At 38.1% G+C, this 7112-nt stretch overlaps 1 protein-coding gene across 2 annotated transcripts in view; it reads left to right on the top strand.

Annotated features, from left to right (window-relative positions):
• The first annotated feature begins 450 nt into the window (after nt 1-450).
• Nucleotides 451-7112, top strand: part of LOC139446955 (tripartite motif-containing protein 2-like) — a 28633-nt gene continuing 21971 nt past the window's right edge. Inside the window, exon 1 of one of the 2 annotated variants that reach the window (XM_071228528.1) lies at nt 451-537. The gene's annotated coding sequence lies outside the window, so the exon portion shown is untranslated. Of the gene's footprint in view, nt 538-4515; nt 4601-7112 lie in introns of those variants that run through there. The other variant, XM_071231264.1, reaches the window with a different exon arrangement.

Genomic DNA, 7112 nt, shown 5'->3' with positions numbered 1-7112 from the left:
TAATTTCCATAATTAACCCACGCAACTCTAAACGCTGTCAGTCACGCATTTTCTGACCACACTCATATGATAGGAATCTGGTCAGGTGATGAGAAACGACATTATATTAATATCTGTGATTAAAGTGGATAAACGTTCGGGATTGCTACAATGAAAGTATCTATTTACTCTTGCATTGCTTGGAGAGTCGTTGTCCGCCTCAAGAGCAGCATTAATGAAAATCACCACTTTTAAAATTCCATTAAAATGGCTCTTCCTATTATTCATGAGCTATTACTTTCACGGAAAGTTTGTGGGATGGTTTATTTTTTTGTAAACAAATATGAGTCCTGATGAAAGAGATATTTATAGATATTAAAATATGGATTTCATAGATGGCGACCTATATAGGTCAAACGAAACGACCCGGCAGTTGACAGATAATCACGCATGCGCAGACAGCTCCCGGGACAAAGCTTCAAAACACAAACACACCATCTGAGTAGTGAGTGTGGCGAGTACAGAGAAAACGTGCATATTCAACTCGATCCATAAACGGTAAGTCCTCACATTTTGTCTGCAAGCATCTTCTCTTCTCCAGCTTCTATCAACCCTTTGACGCCATAGCTGACTTTCACTGTCGAAATGACTCGTGCTTTGCATATACTTGTCTGATTTACAGAGCGTTGTCTGAATGTTTTATTCAGTTTAATTCAAACACATGTGACAACCAGGAGTACTGTATACGAGCGACACATCCTCTTAAAACGACTGACACTGACACACTGTCTGTTGTCGCTTAGCTTGTGATTTTAATAATGTAAATATAACTAGTCTCCTCTCCTCTCAGAGCTGTCATCCTTCGATCGCATTAAGGTCTCAGGAGACACAATTATCGATCCATTGAGTGTATAAGAGCGCTTCGGGGTATCTTAGGGCAAATCTGACAACACACAACGAGAGGGTCAGCTGGTCAGATCGCCTCGAGCTGGATGGTCGGATGATATTCCTGTCACGAATGTGTGATATTCCAGTCAGCATTTCACTGTTTACTGTAGGTCAGGTCAACCTCTCCCTTTGACCCTAAATAAATATTTTGCGAGAGGATCATACCGAATGATGTAACTTTCTTTCTCAAAATTCCCCTATTGAAAATGTCATAACAGGAGTTGTGTTGACAAATGATATTAACCTATTTACTGGCCAAATCCAGCCTCACATGAGAGAACATGTCTATTTTAGCACGTCACGGCATCATCCAGTGTTACCTTTGTTTGTAAAAAGTCCCAGTATTGAAATTTCAAAGCATATTTACAAATGTTCTTATCATTCTAAATTTCCAACAAATAGTAAAGTAATATGTTAAAGGCCACTTAGAAGAAGCAATAAACATGCACGTTGAATTCACACGTTGGTATACGTATTGAGAGATATATTTTCCTCCCAACCCTTGTCTAACTCAGATATATCTACTTACACAAGACAATTACAGATTATAGTTTTAGATGGTAAAGCCTTTGTCTTCTTATTGACAAGTTTCAAATATTGCCCTGACGTAAACGGTTTAGATTTTGTCAAGTTGTCATTGTGTCTTCTCGTGTTCAACAGAATAAATTCGTAAGACACTGAATGAGGTTTCCATCCCCAGTCTTTCACCTCGGTTGCCACCCTTCGTGCTCCAAAGTCCAGACAGTGTTCTACACAAAGCACAAAGACCATTGTTCTGTGAGAGGTGCAGTGCCAGTGAAATCAATAATCCCTGTCTGGGGCGCCCTAACGCGCTATAAATGGCGTCCCTTTACGCCATTAAAATCTTTAATTTAACACATTATAACACGTTACCATTTAAAAGCCTTGTTGGGGAAAAATACCCGATCAAAGAATCTTCTGTAGAGTCATCTCAGTATGGTTAATGTAGTAATTTTATCATTACATGTATATTCTGAATAGATGTGATATATATGCTTGGATGAATACCAGATGTTATTGTTGGATTTAAATGATATACACAAATTAACAATGCTTATCTTAATATTTTTAACCTGTTTTCATCAATACCAAGGAGTGCCCTACTCACACAGACACAAGGCCTCATAACAATACCGACTGTTATATGTACACTGGCATGCACGCCATAACCCTACCTATTTTACCATAACTACATTTAGTGGGCTTTCACTGTACACTATTCAACTACCACAGCGTACTTTCCGTTTGGCTGAATAATTATACATTCCTCACGTTCTTTGGAGACAATCTTGATCATTCATAATGTAACTGTACCCCTAGGGCTGGATTACGCCAGTGGTGACAGAGAGGTAATCACAACGCACCAGGGAAGGTAGTAGAAGTGCCTAATGTATTTGACATAAACATAAATAGTCTTAAAATGTATGGTTTGTTGTTCTATAAGTACCGTTGCTATAAACCTTGGCTATCATTTGAAGACACTCTCCGTCGCCGACCCAATTTTCTTTGTTCATGTACGGCTTATTGCTATATACAAATGACAATGGATCATAGATGTAGGTTAGTAGTAGGGTTAGTATTATTAGAACTATTTCGTAGTACAGGTGATTGAGATAAACCTTGAAACAGGATGTTCTGTGGTGTTGGTTGAAACTTAATGATTTATCACAAGATCTTGCAGGAGAGGCAACGCTGACGCCCACTGACATTGCCCCAAGGCTGCTTCGACTGCAGCCTACAAGTCAGATTGTTCTCTTGATTATTCAGCAGGCTTTGACAAGTCTTGTCATTAATCCGCATTCTCATGTAAAATGAAACCGTTAATGCTTTATCTGTATTGTATGGTCGTTGTAATGTGCCATATGGTATGGTTACCCTGTGACTTGGTGTCACTACACACACTACCGTGCAAAAGAAAGTGTACATCCATGTTTGATAGTGACTAAAAATGAAACAAACAAGAAATGCTCATTTGTGATGTTATGATGTATGATATTGATGATCTATTTGATACAGTTGGGGTTTTGGACCATAAGTTGGCAGTGTTTCGGTGACTGTTTTCATGTATTTTCTAGTAACCCTTTGAAAACGTGTCTAATGTTTTGATCAAATCCAACTTTTAATGTGTATACTTTCTTTTCCTCTGTAGGATTAAGACGATCTTCTAATGTGTATATATGTGGAACTTGTAACCTCCATTTCGCGTTCTAGAATATGGATTTCTTTCCATGATTGATATTTGTAACTAGTTTAACATTTCATTGTGCTTTCTCACTGTGATACAGATTTGATGTTTGGTTGTACTTGACCTACAGTAATCATTGCCACCTCATTAGTGCACTCTGCGATAGGATCCTGTTCAATGTTACAACAGACACGAACTAATATTGTTTGTAGTATTATCGTATTTCATAATACAATTAGATTATATTGAACCACATTAACATTATAAACATCTCTTCTCCCAAACGCATTGTCGTTAACATGTTTTGCACTTGAAGCAGACGACACTTAACCCTAAGAGCAGACGATGCTATCTTTCAGAGCAGACGACAAGGATTAGGTGTGAACAGCAACCGAAGAGCTTCCAACACACATTGAAGTGTTTCTACAAAGCTTTTGAAACCACAGATAGGCAGTTCGTGATTGTCACCCTTATGTATACAATCAGAAGTCAGTTTCTGTGTTCACTTATTGTAGACCGACCATTCAATTGGTGAGTACGTATATGACAGTGTACATATGTAATTGAAATGTACAGCCATGTACGTGCAGGTAACCCCAATGAATACTATACATGTTGGGGGGATTTATATACCGGACTTTGGAATTATTGTGTAAGTTCACGCGAGTCTATTACTAGAAGAGGACCCATTAGCAACGACCCAGTTCTGCGAACAGTAAATCTATACAAATTCCCGACTCACTTTAAGTAAGTGTAAATCTACTGCAGACTATATTAACTTATTTTTTACTCCTGCAATACAGATAGTTAAATACAAATACGCCGTGTTTCAAAATATATTCAATTTTCGGAATCAGAATGTGTTCATCTTTTGCAAAAGCTAAATAGATGAATTTAATCATCCTGGTAGCGACACGATGTTCATATATGCAAATGAAGACCAGGCTTTGTCGTGAGAATGTTTTGTCTTCTCTGAAATAAAACCAAATAAATATTAATAAATCAGTCGAAAATAATGTTCTTTTAACGATACAATATTTAATCATGCAAATGGAAAGCAATTGTCTGTACAACAACCCGCTTTGTTCTCTACAGTATCTATCGGATGTATCTCATATTCCGCTGGCATTGAAGGAAATTGCTTGTCGTCTGTTTCTGTCAGGTGTCGAGCATTCACGTCTGCTACATGGTGAACAATCAATAAATATGCAGTCACGCAATCAAGTTCACATCCACCCGGTCCGGGACTCTGCTGTAAGCATTGATCTTGGCTGTGACACTTTGAAAGCAAATATGGAGAAGTGTGGGATTAATTGAAATCAATAGACTCTGACAAAGTTACGCAACAATAGCTCATTTGAGGAACCAGTTTTGAGACCCATGTCAAGTCGACACAGATTGAACGGTTATCAATATCGACGGCAAACAACTACGTGTTGTATTTTTAAAGACGATGCTTCACTTCAGGTTAGTCGAAGTTGGTTATAGAGATCGTCATGATGATTTTATCTCTTTTTAACAGGTGTATTTTTCACTTCTATTATTCCATCTGTCGATGTGTTTTATGATTTAACGTGTGTTAGATCGACACTACTGTTGCGTCCCTTAGGCGTGCCAGGAAGCTATGGTCGTGTGTTCGAATCCCGGATCGCCTTGGTTAAGTTTGTAGGATTGTCTGGTAAGCGTGCATCTTTTCGGCCTTTTCTCAAACATAATGCTGACGTCGTGATGTAAATGAAATACTGAGGCGTTAAAGTCTTCCCACTCACCCAATCACACCTTATCGGGATAAAATTGATATATTTGTGAAAAGTTATAAGTTTGGATACCGCATTACCATTCCAACAAGACGTGACATTGTGTTAGACAGCCCACACTCGTTAAGTAGATGCAGCATAAGTAGTAACTTGGATAACGATATAGGTTCACTGGATCTCATCATAATTTGATAGCTGATAACTACATTCGTTGCATCTAGTTGCCATTGTTACATACTGTTTACACGTCAACTAATTCAGTCTAACCTTTTGAAATCATAGCTCACTAGTTAAAAGCAGACACGTTACTACTACGAGTGTCGGCAAGACCTCACCCAGGGAAACATAGTGTACACTTGTCATTCCTTTCGCAGCCATATGATCACAGTGACGTACCATAAATCAACATTAACATTCTGCTCAAAAATAGCTTAACTTGATCATATGCCCAGTCCTTAGAAGCTTTAGACGACATACCGACTCATCGATTCATGACTGTAGATATATCTATTAAGAAGTGATACTGTGTAGAAAATGTCCAACCCCTATCGAGTATCAACATTAACCTAATTTCTATATTGTACTTACAACATTAAACGTTTTTTAATATGTTTTAGTATTCCAGTGACCTAGTATTAGAGGATCTTCCCACACATTATATTTGGTTTTATTGTACATCGTTATCTCTCATGCTGGGGTTAATAATATTACCAAATCTATTGTATATATTTTAACACTATTGCAGACTAGGGTGGCCCGGGGAATAAATGTAATATACAGTGTAAATGTCTGTTCTAGGTGATTGCTATATGACACATACATTTGTAGACAGGTGGTAGCAGCTGTTCTACACATTACTGACTATAGAATAAAATAGAGAAATCAATGTTCAACTAACAGTGTTCTGGCCAAGTTCAACCACTGCATGCGAGTGTAAAGCTTCAGAACGCGGTCTTGTGGACTCTTACAGCCTCTGTCAGTCTGTTAGCTTACGAAATACCAGTCATTAAATCTTCACACGGATGACAGACCACTCTCTAGTGGACTGGGAGCAATTTCTGTTTCCAATATGAATGTATAAAAAATATATATAATAATTCAAGAAGTATCTATTATACAACAAATATCATTATTTGGAACAATGCTTCACTGTTACATTTTTTGTCTGTTTGTTGAAGTTTATTTTTTAGAATGCACATATGATAATACAATGGAGACTGCTCCATGCTTTTTGCTCAAAGAGTGGCTCACAATACATGTACCGTACTGTGTTAATCAATGTATTCGAGGTGTACTGTACCCTGACGTTATGTCTGTCTTCACATCTGACACAGTTCTATCACAAACATCTGTGCAGAATGATGTGTGTTATGTGGCCTGTCCTTGTGAATATCACCGGTCACCCAAATGTTTTATCTATGAAGTTTGTGATTGCTTGCTATTGTTTTCAGCAAAGAAAAACCCATTCTCTGGCAGTACATTGCTTTGAGACCATAACAAAATATTGTGTCTCTTGTAAATTTGACGCGAAGAACATTTATGATGTGTTATGTTTTTGTGATGTCTGATCTGAGGTTCAGCCTTGGTTTTTGTAACATATATATCTTGTACACCACGCTCCGCTGTCATTTGATACTCAAAGTCGGTGATAAATGTCCATATCACTGATATATATGACTGCACACCACTGATGGTAACTATGTGATCAGGTCATGGTATGTTCAATGCAACACATGCCCTTTAAAAAGAGACATTGTGTGTCACGTGAGTCACCTGTGTCACATGGTGATTGCCATTCGGAAACTAAATGTCCTCCAGGTGATGATGATAACGTGTATATAAACCTTGTGTTACGTACATCGAAGGCACGAAAGGTACAATAATCTGAGGCGCCTTTACCTGCTTGGCAGTGCTCTACGTCGCGTTTTTCAATTACACAATTGGATTAAATGCTACCGTACAATACCAATGTTGGGAAACATGTCGCGAGGAAGCTGTACTAAGCATTACCCCGAGAACATTCAGTATAAAGAAGATACATTACTTTTTCATCAGCTAATTACTTGCTAGTTTCCCGGTAACTCGCATCCTCAGCATTTCCTGGGAATTGCAATTTGCACCCCCCTACAGGCAGAAGACGGGATTACGATTCTGCGACATCGTTACTATGCAATTCAGTTCAATTTAAATGAACACCATGGAATCACTTCAGTCTTGTTAAT

This window comes from Haliotis cracherodii, unplaced genomic scaffold, assembly GCF_022045235.1.
Source record: "Haliotis cracherodii isolate W230 unplaced genomic scaffold, xgHalCrac1.p SCAF_1, whole genome shotgun sequence".
NCBI lineage: Eukaryota > Metazoa > Mollusca > Gastropoda > Lepetellida > Haliotidae > Haliotis > Haliotis cracherodii.
The sequence above is the reverse complement of the archived record's forward strand: the minus strand, read 5'-3'. Positions and strand labels throughout refer to the sequence as shown.